This window comes from Ornithorhynchus anatinus, chromosome 6 (assembly GCF_004115215.2).
Source record: "Ornithorhynchus anatinus isolate Pmale09 chromosome 6, mOrnAna1.pri.v4, whole genome shotgun sequence".
Taxonomy (NCBI): domain Eukaryota; kingdom Metazoa; phylum Chordata; class Mammalia; order Monotremata; family Ornithorhynchidae; genus Ornithorhynchus; species Ornithorhynchus anatinus.
The window spans coordinates 43587824-43603209 of NC_041733.1; the positions used below are offsets into that span (position 1 = coordinate 43587824).

Genomic DNA, 15386 nt, shown 5'->3' on the forward strand with positions numbered 1-15386 from the left:
TAGCCTGGCTCTCGGATCCTTCTAAACTCTCTTAGAACACCAGAGAATTTGGGAAGCGGAATGAATTAACTGGCTCCGAGGGACGGATCCTGCACGTAGTACAGTGCCTGGCACATACTAAGCGCTTAATAAAAACCATCACTGTCATCATCATTCCTGGAGAGAAGGGGGTGGACAAGATGACCTCTGACAATGCCCTCCAGCCTCCCTAACCTCTATCAATCCCCAACGTGTTTGTTATAATTTTCTTACCCTATGTCTTTACCATAATAAACACTCTTGTGTATACGTGTGTGTGTGTGTGTGTGTGCATGAGTGCGTGTGTGCATGTGTGTCTGACTCAAAACCCAATAAGCCTGCTCTCCTTTCATTGAGGCTCTTTTGCTGGTAAATTGTCAAACAGTCAGTCGTATTTATTGAGCGCTTACTGTGTGCAGAACACTGTCCCAAGTGCTTGGGAGAGTATGATACAACAATAAACGGACGCATTCCCTGCCCACGATGAGCTTACAGTCGAGAGGCTGAGACAGACACTAATATAAATAAATAAATTACAGATATAGACATAAGTGCTGTGGGGCTGGGTGGGGGGATAAATAAAGGGAGCAAGTCAGGGTGATGTAGAAGGGAATGGGAGAAGAGGAAAGGAGGGCGTAGTCAGGGAAGGCCTCTTGGAGGAGATGGGCCTTCAATAAGGCTTTGAAGTGGGGGAGAGTAATGTCTGTCAGATATGAGGAGGGAGGGCGTTCCAGGACGGAGACAGGATGTGGGCGAGAGGTTGGCGGCGAGGTAGATGAGATTGAGGTACAGTGAGAAGGTTGGCATTAGAGGAGCGAAGTGTGCGGGCTGGGTTGGAGTAGGAGAGTTGCAAGGTGGGAGCAAGGTGATTGAGTGCTTTAAAGACAATGGTGCAGCTCTTTGTGAGCAGGGTTTGTCACTGTTTATTGCTGTACTGTATTTTCCCAAGCACTTAGTTACAGTGCTCTGCCAACAGTAAGGACTTAATAAATATGACTGAATGAATGAATGAATGGTGAGGAGTTTCTGTTCGATGTGGAGGTGGATGGGCAACCATTGGAGGTTCTCTGAACATTTTTATAGAAAAGTGATCCAGGCAGCAGAGCGAAATATGGACTGGAGTGGGGAGAGACAGGAGGTAGGAAGGTCAGCAAGGAGGCCGATATAGTAATCAAGGGGGGATAGGATGAGCGATTGGATTAACCCGGGAGCAGTTTGGATGGAGAGGAAAGGATGGATTTTAGTGTGCACTGTGCATGCATTCTTGGCTTACTGGTGCACTACAGACATTCAGACCTAGCCATATCCTTGTACACATGCTTGTCTGTGTGTGTGTGTACGATCATTAAGAGAGATTGTTCTTGTTCCATATGTCCAGGACTTCTCTAGGTGCTTGGCTTCTCAGATAGAGCAAGGGCCTGGGAGTCAGAAGGATCTGGGTTCTAGTCCTAGCTCCGCCACTTGCTGTGTGATCCTGGGCAAATCACTTCACTTCTCTGGGCCTCAGTTACCTCATCCTTAAAACAAGGACTGAGCCTATGAGCTCTCGGAGGGACAGGGACTGTGTCCAACCCGATTATCTTGAATCCAACCCCAGGGCTTAGAACAGTGCCTGGTACATAATAAGTGCTTGACAAATGCCACAGTTATTATTACTGTCATTATCGTTATATTTTCCAAGGTCCAAGACCAACTTACCTTACCTGAGGTAAAGATTTAAGATGTTTTCAGTGAGATTTCCCACGATTTCAAGACCATTTCCTTCTGCTTCCTCCTTCCTCTGCACTCTCCGTTCTCCCGGGTGACTGGTTTTGGTTTCCTCGCTGATAAATCCCTGGAACCCAGTCAGTCAGTGCACATGGCACAGCGGGCCAATTTGGAATGGAACACACACACACACAGACTCACAGAGGCAAGCACACTCTCTCACACACACACTCACACAAACACCGCCCCCCCCCACCAAATCTTTTCTCAAATTAGCCTCCGTCACCCGGAGTCAGGAAGACCTGGGTTCTAATTCCTGCTCCCCTACCTGCCTGCTGCGTGACCCTGGGCAAGTCACTCGACTTCCCCGGGCCTCAGTTCCCTCCTCTGTAATAATGGTATTTGTTAAGTGCTTACTATGTGTCAAACACTGTTCTAAGGACTGAGGATACAAGCTAGTCCCTGTCCCACGTAGGGCTCACGGTCTTAATCCCCATTTTACAGACGAGGTGACGGAGGCAGAGAGAAGTGAAGCGACTTGCCTAAAGTCACACAGCAGACAAGAGGCAGAACCGGGATCAGAACCCAGGTCCTTCTGACTCCCAGGTCTGCACTCTACCCACTGGGCCACGTTCTGTAAAAAATGGGGATGGAGTACCTGTCATCCGTCCCCCTTTGACTGTGAACCCCCTGGGAGGCAGGGACTAGTGTCTGGTTGTCCGGTCGGATCATCCCTAACTGCTCCGGCGTTTAGTACAGTGCCTGGCATGGAGTCAGTGCTTGACAAAGGCACGCTCTTAATTAGGCGGATGCTGATTATCTCTTGGCCTCCCTCTTCGTGGGATTGCAGAAAACTTTGATATCGGAGCTGGGGGTGCTGCCTCCGGAGAGGTCTCTGACAGGTCCGGAAGTGCGGGTGGGGAGAGTCACCACTCCAGTGAGGGAGAGTGGCCTCAGGCCGGTCAAGTCAGTAGTTGGCCGGTCAAGTCAGCAGTTGGCCGGTTCCTCTCCCCAGCCAGAGTGCAGATGGCTAGGGTCCGGGCGGCCAGCCCAGCCTGGAAACCTCCTCACCCGCTGGCTGGGGGAAGGGCACCTGCTCCTGGACTCTTCGGATACCGAGGCGCCCGAGTCGCCGCCTGAGCCCGGAGCTGGTCTCCCCCATCCTCCGCTCTCCACGCAGCCAGGTGGCCTCAACCAGCCCGGGCCTCTCCCGTCGGGGCGTGGCCATCGGCGACCATTTGCCGGCCCGACTGTGGAACCCCATCGGACCCCAGGCCGGCGCCAGGGTGGGATTCTCAGAATGGTGGCCGATAGAGGCAGGAAAACGGAGCTGAAAATTCAGGCCCTTATCCTGGTGAGGGAGTCCAGAACTCTGCTCTGGGCCAGATAATAATAATAATAACCGTTCTTTTTAAGCGTTTATGCAAAGCACTGTTCTAAGCACTGGGGTGGATGCAAGGTAAATAGATTGGACACAGTCCTTGTCCCATATTGGGCTCACACTCTTAATCCCCATTTTTTACAGATGAGGTGAGGCCCAGAGAAGTCAAGTGACTTTCCCAAGGTCACACAGCAGAGAAGTGGCGGAGCCGGGATTAGAACCCACGACTTTCTGTCTCCCAGCCCCGTGCTCTATCCACGACACCATGCTGCCAGATCGGGGGGCTCGGTGGAAAAGAGGGTATGTCTGGGCTGTAGAGACCCCAGTTCTAGTCCGCTATTCACCCGCTGGGTGACCTTGAGGAAGGCACTTTCCGTCTCTGGGCCTCGATGCCCCCATCTGCAAATGAGGAGACAAACCCTGGGTTCCAGGGCTGTGAGACTACTGATGGGAAAGCACCGAGGAAACTGAAAGCCCTAACTATAAATGCAAGTTACTCTTATGAGATTTTAATCGCTTTAGGTAGTGGCCTCTACTCTGTGCTAAGCTCAGCGAACAGCGACCTGAGCTGCCTCCATTCATTTTTTACCCTCTCAATTGCAGCCCCTCTCCCCTCACTCTCCCTCCCTCAGAGCTGTATCCTAAATCAGCTCTGACTGAGCAGAGGACGGGGAAAGGAAAGCAGTGTGGCCCGGTGGAGAGAGGACTGGGAGCCAGGAGACCCTGTTCAGTCATTTGCCTGCTGTGGGTAACCTTGGGTGAGTCATTTCACTTCTCTGGGCTTCGGTTTCCTTATCTTTGACATGGGGATTCAATACCCCTCCTCCCTCCCGGAGCCCAGCGTGGGACAGAGACTGTCAGATCTGATTGTATTGCATCTGCCCCAGGGCTTGGCACACAGTAAGTGCTTAAAAAATGCCACAATCAATCAATCAATCATTCAATCCCTCCTACTCACACTGTCTCTCTCCTAATTAGACTGTGAGCCCCATGCTGAACTGGGACTGGGTCTGATCTAATTAACGAGTACCTATTCTGATCTAATTAATGAGTACCTATCCTAGTGTTTAGAACAGTGTTTGACACATAGTAAACACTTATCAAATACTATTTTAAAGAATCATAAAAAATTGAGCGCCCATTGAGTGCAGAGAGTGCTTGGGAGAGTTGGTGGGCCCGTTCCCTAACCGCAAGGAGCTTACAGCGAGAGAAACGTTTATTTAAAGTATGGATTTCAAGTAAAGTGCTGTGGAATTGAGTGTGGGGTGAGTATCAAGTGCTCAAAAGGCAGACGCCCAAGTGCGATTAAATAATAGCGGTCAGTTAACTTCACTTAGGAGAAGCAGCTTGGCCTAATGGCTAGAGCGCAAGCCGGGGAGTCAGAAGGTCGTGAGTTCTAATCCTGCCTCCACCACTTGTGTGACCCTGGATAAGGCACTTCACTTTTCTGTGCCTCAGTTACCTCGTCTGTAAAATGGGGATTAAGACCGTGAGCCCCACATGGGACAGGGAATGTGTCCAACTTGATTTGCTTGTATCCACCCCAGCGCTTAGTAAAGTGCCTGGCACATAGTAAGCGCTTAACAAATACCATTTCTTTTCACTTCTTTGTGCCTCAGTGACCTCATCTGCAAAATGGGAATGAAGACTGTGAACCCCACGTGGGACGGGAGGTTGCGTTCAACCGAATTAGCTTGTATTGTAGGTCGGACTGTGAGCCCCATGTGGGACAGGGACTGTGTCCAACCCGATTGACTTGTATCTATCCCAGAGCTTCGAACAGCGTTTGGCATATAGTGAGCGCTCAACAGGTACCATAATTAGGATTTTTACGTCATTTCCAGCGGCCTGTGCCGCGATTTGGGTTCCTGGAATACTCAGAGTTGGCGAGGGGTGCTCAGAATGAGCCAGCGGAGTTGCGATGAGGGAAGATCGGCTGGCCTGTGCTCGGGAGTTGAGCTACCTTCCTGCTTTCTTTTCGCAGCTGCCTTCCTCTCTCCGGTTCCCCCGACGGCATCCTCCCCTCCAGCCGGCCGAAGGCCAAACCCAGAAACGAGAGCCGACGGGCCGAAGCCCCAGCCCGAGCCGCCCCAGCTCCGCCCCATGACGCTGGGATGATTTGAAGAAGAGTAAGAGTAAGTAGGAAGCGGGTTCTAGCCCGGTTTCTGTCTTCCTCCTATGGGGGGGGGGGGGTTCTCGCCGGCGGGCTCTGAGGGGCTCGGCTGGGCTCGGAAAGGAAATGTGGACGGACTTTTGGGGCTCCTCTGTCTCTCCTGGGCTAACCGGGTCTTGATACTGCTTGACCGGCCTCCCCCAGAGGGTCCCTCGGGGGGAAAAATGGGAGAAAACAGGAATCTGTCCTTGACCAGTGGTACCGGCGGGAGATTCTGGGAGGAAATCAATCAAGCAGTGGTACTGATTGAGAGCTTACTGGATGCAGAGCATTGTACTAAGCACTTGGGACGATACAATATGATACTAATTCTAGATGGTAGACATGATCCCTGACCTCAAGGAGCTAACGATAATAATAATATCATTTGTTAAGTCCGTCCCGTGGGTCAAGCACCGTGCCAAGTGTTGGGGTGGATACAAGCTATTCAGGTTGGACACAGTCCCTGTCCCACATGGGGCTCAAAGTCTTAATCCCCATTTACAGCTGAAGTAACTGAGGCTCAGAGAAGTGAAGTGACTTGCCCAAGGTCACCATCACACAGGAGACAGGTGGCGGAGCCGGGATTAGAAGCCAGGTCCTTCTGACTCCCAGGCCCGTGCTTTCTCCACTAGGCCCTGCTGCTTCTAGTTGTTAAGCGCTTACTCTATGCTATGCACTGTGCTAAGCGCGGGGATAGATACAAGAGAATCATCCAGGACACAGTCCCTGTTCCACACAGGGCTCAAAGGCTAATGGAGAGGGAGAGCAGGTAGTCAATCCCCATTGTACAGATGAAGAAACGGAGGCTCGGGATAGTGATTTGCCCAAGGTCACACATCAGGCAAGGGTCAGACCTGAGATTATCAATCGATGAGAAGCAGTGTGGCCTAGTGGACAGAGCATGGATCTGGGAGTCGGGACCTGAGTTCTACTCCCAGTTCTGTCACGTCCGCTGTGTGACCTCGGACAGGTCACTTCACTTCTCTGTACCTCATCTGTAAAATGGGGATTCAGACTGTGAGCCCCACGAGGGACGTGGACTGTGTCCGACCCGATTAGCCCATATCTACTCAAGCACTTAGTACAGTGCCTGGCACATAGTAATCGCTTAAGAAATACCATTTTTTTTAAAATGGTGTTTATCAAGCACTTACTATGTGCAGAGCACCATCCTAAGAGTTTGGGAAAGTATAATACAACGAAATTGGCTGTAACGAATTTACCGTCAAGAGGGATTAGAACCCAGGACCGTGCTCTTTCCAGTAGGCCGCACTGCTGGGTGGGAGGACTCTGATGTAGACACCTCTGACCTCAGAAGATGGGCTTTTCTCTCGAATTCCCGTTCTTGTAGCTACCCCTGCGTTTGGCACAGGGCTTGGCACATAGTAAGCGCTGAACAAATGACCCGTTACGATCAGGGGGCACCGAGCCGTCACTCGGGGATGTTGTCGGGTTGAATCGGAGTGGGTGAAAGAATTCTTCACCTGGGTGATGCTGACAGAACCGGGACAGGTCATTCAACGTCTCAGTTACCACATCTGTAAAATGGGGATTAAGACTGTGACCCCATGTGGGACAGGGACTGTGTCCAACTTGATTACCCCAGTGCTTAGAATGGTGTTTGGCACAGAGTAAGCACTTCACAGATCCCACCATTATTATTATTATCATCAAGTGACTTGTCTGAGGTCACACAGCAGGTAAGTGGCAGAGCTGGGACTAGAACCCAGGTCCCGTGACTCCCAGGCCCGTGCCCTTTCCACTTAGCCATGCTATTTCTCGAAAAGACCATCCGGGGTCTCCCCGCTCCCTGCCAAGACACCTCAGAAAGAGGGGCGGGAAATTTGGTCCTTTCAGACTCCTGATGCGCTCTGGTGCGATCAGACTGGTCTCCACCCTGCCGGGAAATTCTTGACTTGAAGCCGCCACCGCTCTGAGCTGAGAAGGGGAGCTTCGGAGCCCTGGGGGATCTGATCCCCTAGGAAAAACCGTTGGGGAGGCGACACTTCTTCCACTGCGGAGACAGAAAGCCTCTCGATGACTCCATAGGGCCATTCCAGCTGGAGCACGGACCCCCATCTGAGAATCCTTATTCTCCTCCCAAATTGGCTGCCGCCCGCCGCGGGCCGGAAACCCGGACGTCGGTTTGGTGTGAGCCACGATAATAATGTTGGTATTTTGTTAAGCGCTTACTATGTGCAGGGCGCTGTTCTAAGCGCCGGGGGAGATACAGGGTCATCAGGTTGTCCCACGTGAGGCTCACAATCTTAATCCCCATTTTACAGATGAGGTAACTGAGGCACAGAGAAGTGAAGTGGCTTGCCCGCAGTCACACAGCTGACAAGTGGCAGAGTCGGGATTCAAACCCATGACCTCTGACTCCCAAGCCCAGGCTCTTTCCACTGAGCCACGTTGCTTCCCTAATGATGGGAGGAAAGATCTCCGAGATCAGTCTGGAAGGGAACCCTCACCTCTCTCTGCCATCTGCTCTAGTGTTCTGGGCAGATGGTGGTACTTCCCGACTGCCTATTGTGTGCAGAGCACTGTGATGAGCGCTTGGGAGACAACATTAAAAGGTACTTTCTCTGCCCTCAAGGGGCTTATACACAGAGATGTCCTTTGTATTTGAAGTAATCACCACTGATGATGAAGTTGTCTTAAGCGTGAGCCTCATGTGGGACGGGGACTGGGTCTGACGTGATTATCTCGATCTATCCCAGTGTTTGGCACATAGTAAGCGCTTAACAAGTACCACAGTGGCTATTATTAGTAGTAGTTGTGTTTCTGTGGCTGAAAAGGCCAACACAGGTCACACTGAGAGGCAGCTTGGCTTAGTGGATAGAGCACAGGCCTGGGAGTCAGAAGGTCATGGGTTCTAATCCTGGCTCCGCCACTTGTCTGTTTGGTGTGACCTTGGGCAAGTGTCTTAACTTCTCTGTGCCTCAGTTCCCTCATCTGTAAAATGGGAATTAAGACTGTGAGCCCCACGTGGGACGGGGGATTGCGTCTAACCCGATTTGCTTATATCCACCCCAGCGCTTAGTAGAGTGCCTGAAACATAGAAAGTGCTTAACAACTGCCATCATCATTGTTATTATTATTACTGTGTTCACAAAAAGGCTGCCTTCTGTTGTGTTGTTATGTTTAATGTTTGCCGGACCTAACGTGGTTTCCTCTTGCTCCTCTCCGTGTCTCACCATTGCTTAGTCCGGTGCTCTGCGCACAATAAGCGCACAATACCACCGATCAGTTCTGCTCGTAGACAGCTGCTTTTATTTTGTTCCGTGCAGGTCTATCCTCCACAGTTGACCTGCCTTTTTTTCAGCTGGGATGTACCATTGTGTGAAGCTTGGTCTGACCACGTCTTTAAAGCATTTCCTCTTGCCTCCGTGCTTTCATTTCCCAGTTTCGGGTCTCCAGGGCTGCAGGATATCTATAATCTATCTATAGAGCCCTTTACCATCCGTGGAAGACTGAACTAAGCGCATGGGGAAGAACAGTGCAGCAAGATTTAGTAGACACAGCTCCCTGCCCACGAGGAGCTGACAGTCTACGGGGGAAGACAGACATGAAAATAAAATAAATCAGGGATATGAAATGGATAGACTGTCAGGTTGACATAGGCAGGGAATGTGTCGGCTAATTCTGTTATACCGTAAGGGAAGCGGTGAAGCCTGGTGGAAAGGGTCCGGGCCTGGGAGGCAGAGGATGTGGGTTCTAATCCCGGCTCTGCCACGTGCCAGCCGTGTGACCCGGAGCAAGTCACTTCACTTCTCTGGGCCTCACTTACCTCATCTGTAAAATGGGAATTAAGACCGGGAGCCCCACGTGGGGTAGGGACCGTGTCCAACCCGATTACCTTATACCTACGCCGGCGCTTAGAAAGGTGCTCGGCACGTAGTAAGCATGTAACAAATACCCCGGTTATTATTATTGTTACTTTTCCAAGCTCTTGGTACAGTGCTGTGCAGAGAGTAAATGCTCAATAAATACAACTGTCTCGATCGATCGATGGGATGCTCATCAACATCCAGTCCCCCCGGCTCTGGCCGAGCTCCCTGCTTTCCCGGGCTTAATTTCCCCCGTGATCTGTGCGTCGCCGTGGAAGTGACAGGGGGTGGAGATGCGGCTCGCTATTTCCATCCCCCGGCCCCGGCCCCACCCCGGCCCTCCGCCTGAAAGCCGTGGGACGCGCTCTGCCGTGGGAGCAGGGTGGCGGGGTTGCCGGGTGACTCGGTGGGTTGTTTTTTTTTTTTTCCACTTCGATTAAAATTCAACAGCTGTTCTAAAAATACGAGATGTTTATAAACTGTAAAACTCAGTTTAGGGTTTTATTTTCTCAACAGCATAAGTAGCTAAAGTAGAGACATGCTTGGTGGCGCCCGCCCTTCGAAGCTCCCGGGCCTGCCGGCCGCCGATCGCTGACCACAACGAACTCGGGGACGGGCCTTTGGCTGGGCCGGCCCACTCTGCCCTTCGGGGAGCCGGTCATCCCCACCGCCCCCCAAGCATAGGCCTGGGAGCCAGAGGACCTGGGTTCTAATCCTGGATCCACCACTTTTTCTTTTAATGGTATTTGTTAAACACTTACTATATGCCAGGCACTGTTCTAAGCGCTGGGGTAGGTACAAGGTAATCGGGTTGGATGCAGTCCCTGTCCCACATGGGGCTCACGGTCTTAATCCCCGTTTTAGAGATGAGATAAATGAGGCACAGAGAAGTGAAGTGACTTGCCATGGTCACGCAGCAGACAAGTGCCCGAGTAGGGATTAGAAGCCAGGTCCTTCTGACTCCCAGGCCAGTGCTCTATCTACTAATGATAATAATAATAATTATGGTATTTTTTAAGCCCTTACTATGTGCCAAGCACTGAGGGATAGAAAAAAGGTAATCAGGTTATCCCACGTGGGGCTCAGAGTCTTAATCTCCATTTTACAGATGAAGTAATTGAGGCAAGAGAAGTTAAGTGACCTGCCCAAGGTCACACAGCAGAAAAGTGGCGGAGCTAGGATTAGAGCCCATGTCCTCTGATTCCCAAGCCTGTGCTCTTTCCACTAAACCACACTGCTTCTCTGACTTGCTGGGTGACTTTGAGCAAATCAATCAGTAGTATTTATTGAGCCCTTACGGTGTGCAGAGCACTGTTCCGAGCACTTGGGAGAGCACAGTATAACAAGAGAACAGACACATTCCCTGCCCACAGTGAGCTTCCAGTCTAGAAATCGCTTCGCTTCTCAGAGCCTCAGTTTCCTCAACTGTAAAATGGGGATTCGATACCTGTTTTCCCTCCTACTCGACGGTGAGCTCCATGTGGGACAGGCATGTATCTGCCCTGATTAATCTGTCTCTGCCTTAGCACTTAGTACAGTGCCGGGCACATAGTAAGCGCTTAACAAATACCAACCAAAAGAGAAAAGGGATAGTACCGTGCTACCTTCCTCAGGGGGGTGGTGTCACACAGCTGTCTGTGCAGAGGGCACAATTCATTCAGTCGTATTTCTTGAGCACTCACTGTGTGCAAAGCACTGTGCTAAGAGCTTGGGAGAGGATAATATAACAACATAGAACAACAGTATAATGTGCGTGGAGGACTTGAAGACCGGAATGGCCAGGAACCCTGAGAATCCACAGCCCTACTTAGGGCTGCTGACAGGAGTTCCCTGACCCCGTGAAGAGAGAACCGTGAAAAGCGGCCATGCGCGGAGGCAGCCTAGGCCAGAACTGGTTTTGGATAACAATAATAATCACAATTATAATAATAATAGCAATCATTAAGCACATACTATGTTGCCGAGTGCTGGGGTAGATAGAACGTAATCAAACTGGATGCGGTCCCTGTCCCACACGGGACTCACGGTTTAAGGGAGAAGTAGAACAGGAATTGAATCCCCATTTTACTGAGAAGGAAACTGAAGCTCAGAGAAGTGAAGTGATTTGCCCAAGGTCACACAGCAGATAAGGGGAAGAACGGGAATTCGAACCCAGGCCTTCTGACTCCCAGGTCTGTCTCTCTTAACTAGGACATGCCGCTTCTCTGGATTCCTTCCAGGGTCCGACCCGCTTTCCCGATAGTTCTGGCGGGATTGGTTGCGAGTGGGTTTGGTTGTCGCTCGGGACTGTGTGGCAGAAAAATACGTTTGGCCGGGAGACGGTGTCCCTGAGGGTTCAAAATCAGCCTGATGCTTGCCACTGGCTTCACGGGGGGTCAGAGATGTTCCGTGGAAATCAGGTGGACGAATGACACCCCTCCCTCTGCCCCAGACCCGCTGAGCAGACCTATTAGTTGCTCCAAGCACTCATCCTATCCCATCTCGACTACTTCATCAACATCCTTGCTGACCTCCTTGCCTCCTGTCTCTCCCCACTCTAGTCTTCTTTGTACTTCATGCTGCTGCCCGGATCATTTGTCTAAAAAAGATTTCAGTCTTTGCCTCCCTACTTCTCCAGAACCTCCAGTGGTCGCCCAACCATCTCCACGTCAAACAGAAACTCCTCACCGTCGGCTTTGAAGCACTCAATCCCGCTCTCTCCCTCCCACCTCACCTTGCTTCCTCTCCTGCTAAAACCCAGCTTGCACACGTGGCTCCTCTATTACCAACATACCATGCCTCACCCTTGTCCCTCCCACCGTCAACCCCTTGTTCACGTCCTCCCTCCTGCCTGGAATTCCCTCCCCCTTCATATCTGGTATGTGACGTGTGACGGCGCTCTTCCCTCCTTCACTGGCCTAGTAAAATCCCAGTTTCTCCAGGAAGCCTTCCCTGATTAATCTCTCATTTCTCCATCCTATTTCCCTCCCTTGAGCATCACCTAGCGCTTGAGTCCATTCTCCCTAACTGCTTAGGTACCCCCTTTCCCCTCACGACACTTATGTCTATATCCTTACGCTCGGTTGCCTTCCCTACCTGTGATTTATTTTTGTGTCTCTCTTCAGCTGGGTTGCAAGTTCCCTGAGGGCAGAGCTCACATCTACCAACTCTGTTGTCTCGGACTCTTCCAAGCGCTTAGTCCAGTAACCGGTCAATAAATACCATTGATCGGTTAGTCCCAATTGGTGGGGCTGCGGGTTCCTCGTCTGAAGGGGTCTTTAAAAAGTGTGCTCTATCAGGCCTCCGCCCAGCAGTACTGCATCCTCAGCCAGAGGGTGCTCAGTTAGACCGGGGTGTCTTCAGTGACAAAACATTTGTGACTTCTTCCTGTGAAAGCTTTTTGAAAAATCAAATAAAATAAAATAGCCTCCCTGATCTTTACTGGATGGTTTAGGCCAGGTTGTTCCAGGAATTTAAGTGGCTTGCCCAAAGTCACGTAGACCTACCCAGAGGAAGGGGAATGGATCGGATGCCTTCTCAAGTTTCTTTTCAATCACTGGCATTTATTGAGCACTTATTTACCTGACTGTTGTGGGGCTGGGATGAGTATCACCATTCTCAAGGGGTTCAGAGCTAAGTTCATAGTTGAAGCAGAAGGGAAAGTGGAGAGGGGAATTAAAAGGCTTAATCTGGGAAGGCTTGGAGATATGATTTTAGGAGGATTTTGAAAGTGGGCAGAGTGGTGAGAGAGAGCTCTAAGGTACTAAAATGCAGACAATTTTTAAATGTCATTCTCGTGACATTATTATGAGTTAGGGCCTGGGCAGATGATCATCCCATCTCACGGGTGCAGAATCTGAAGCTCGGAGAAGGTTCTGGATCAGGCAGCAAGCCACGCCTCAAGCCAGCGGCGGAGTCAGGCTTGTGGTAACCTGCTGGTTGAAGACATGCCAGATCCCAGATTCACTGGCTAAATCGCTCACCCAAAATGTGCACCGTGAGCTGGGGCGACGGGGAAAGTTTCTTTGAAATTTTCGTTTTGACTAATGCCAGGGTGAGGGCCTCTCTGTTGGGTGAGACGTGCCATACGGGCCCTGCTTCAGGAGTCCTGCTGGATACTCTGACTGGAGAGATTCCCATTCCCAAAGAGACCAGCATTTGGATTCTCTGTTCCCAACCAATGTCTACCCAGGGTCTTTTGGGAGAGGTTGGGAAACCTCACAGAGCCTGGGTCAAACCAACCGGGAATCCCCAAAGAACATCTCCAGGACACAGAGCCCGGAGCTGGCACTGGAGGCTTCATTTGAACAAAATACTAATAATAATAATTGTGGTATTTGTTAAGCGCTTTACTATGTGCTAGCCACTGTACTAAGCGCCGGGATAGATATGAGTTAATCGGGTTGGACACGATCCCTGTCCTACGTTGGGCTCACAGTCTTAATCCCCGTTTTACAGATGAGGTAACTGAGGCACAGAGAAGTGAGGTGACTTGCCCAAGATCACACAGCAGACAAGTGGCGGAGCTGGGTTTAGAACCCACATCCTTCTGACTCCCAGGCCCACGCTGTATCCACTGGGCCAGGTTACTTTTCTGACACTACCCTTGACTGGAACGGTGGTGTCTTGTGCCGGGGGAAGGGGCGAGGAGAAAGGTTAGATACGTGGCAGTGACTTCCTCTAAAAATAAAAATAAATAAATGGTGGTATTTGTTAAGCGCTTACTATGTTCAAAGCACTGTTCTAAGCGCTGGGGGATACAGGGTGATCAGGTTGTCCCGTGTGGGGCTCACAGCCTTAATCCCCATTTTACAGATGAGGTAACTGAGGCACAGAGAAGTTAACTGACTTGCCCAAAGTCTCACACCTGGCAAGCGGCGGATGTGGGCAGAGAATGAGTCTGTTTATTGTTATATTGTACCCTCCCAAACGCTTAGGGTAGTGCTTCGCACACAGTAAGCACTCAATAAATCTGATTGAAGAATAATAATGATATTTGTTAAGCGCTTACTATGTGCCAAGCACTGTTGAATGAATGAATATGTATTCGCAGACTACTGTGATAGCCATCCGAAAGTGAGGTAGATGCAGGAGTGAAAATGTTTACGTACATGACACAGAAACACAGAAACCATGTTGTTCAGAGGTCAGGGGTCCAACTTTTCATTCTGAACGTGGAGCTGAACTAGGGGTGGAGTTTAGGGAGGGTGGGATTTGAAGGTGGGGGGTAGAGGGATAATGTTCAGGGGGTCCGGCTTCTATCCCTGCCCTCGGAGCGTCTCTGTGGGTCAGCCTGGCCAGGCCGGGGACAGGAGGAGCCACTAGCCCATCCCTGGAGCCCAACAGGCCCCACTTGGCTCCACCTCAGCCCCCCGTCCAGATCCAAGGAGGCAAGGGGCAGGCTAAAGCCGACCCCCGACCAAAGAGATCTCGGTTGGGTGGGATTCCCCACAGTTCTCGTTGCCTCCCACGGAGGGAAGACCACTTGGCGAAGAGAAAGGTGCGGCACTGAAACCAGTGATGTGGGGTAAATCTGGGCAGGCTTCCTGAGGGTGTTTGATAGAAGAGGGAGGAAGAACTAGGAGGAGCAGAACTCGTACTAGACTCTACTAGACTCTAAGCTCACTGTGGGCAGGGAATGTGTCTGTTTATTGTTAGAGTGTACTCTCCCGAGCGTTTAGAACAGTGCTCTGCACACAGTAAGTGCTCAGTCAATACAGTTGAATGACTGACTAGTGGTAGTAACAGCTGGAGCAGTAATAATACTGCTAGTATTAGTATGAATAATAGTAATAGTAAGTGCTTAATGAATACCACAATTAGTAGTAATAATAATAAATATTGATACTATTAATATTATTGATAATAAATATTATATACCATCATATACCGTTATATAGTAGTAATGTTATGATAATAATTATAATAATGATGGTGTTTGTTAAGCAGAGGTCATGGGTTCTATTCCCGGCTCGGCCACTTGTCAGCTGTGTGACTTTGGGCAAGTCACTTAACGTCTCTGTGCCTCAGTTCTCTCATCTGTAAAATGGGGATGAAGACTGTGAGCCCTATGTGGGATAACCTGATGACCTTGTATCTACCCCAGTGCTTAGAACAGTGCTTGGCACATAGTAAGCAATTAACAATTACCAATATTATTATTATTATTATTATTATGCACTTGCTGTATGTCAGACACTGTACTAAGCACTGGGGTGGATCCAAGCAAATCGAGTTGGACAGAGTCCCTGACCCACGTGGGGCTCACAGGCTCGATCCCCATTTTCCAGATGAGGTAACTGAGGCCCAGGAAAGG

General features: G+C 50.4%; 1 protein-coding gene across 1 annotated transcript in view; it reads left to right on the forward strand.

Annotated features, from left to right (window-relative positions):
* Positions 1-15386, forward strand: part of NEXMIF (neurite extension and migration factor) — a 105667-nt gene that overhangs the window by 53559 nt on the left and 36722 nt on the right. The window contains 1 exon segment of the mRNA XM_029067212.1: positions 5091-5241. The gene's annotated coding sequence lies outside the window, so the exon portion shown is untranslated.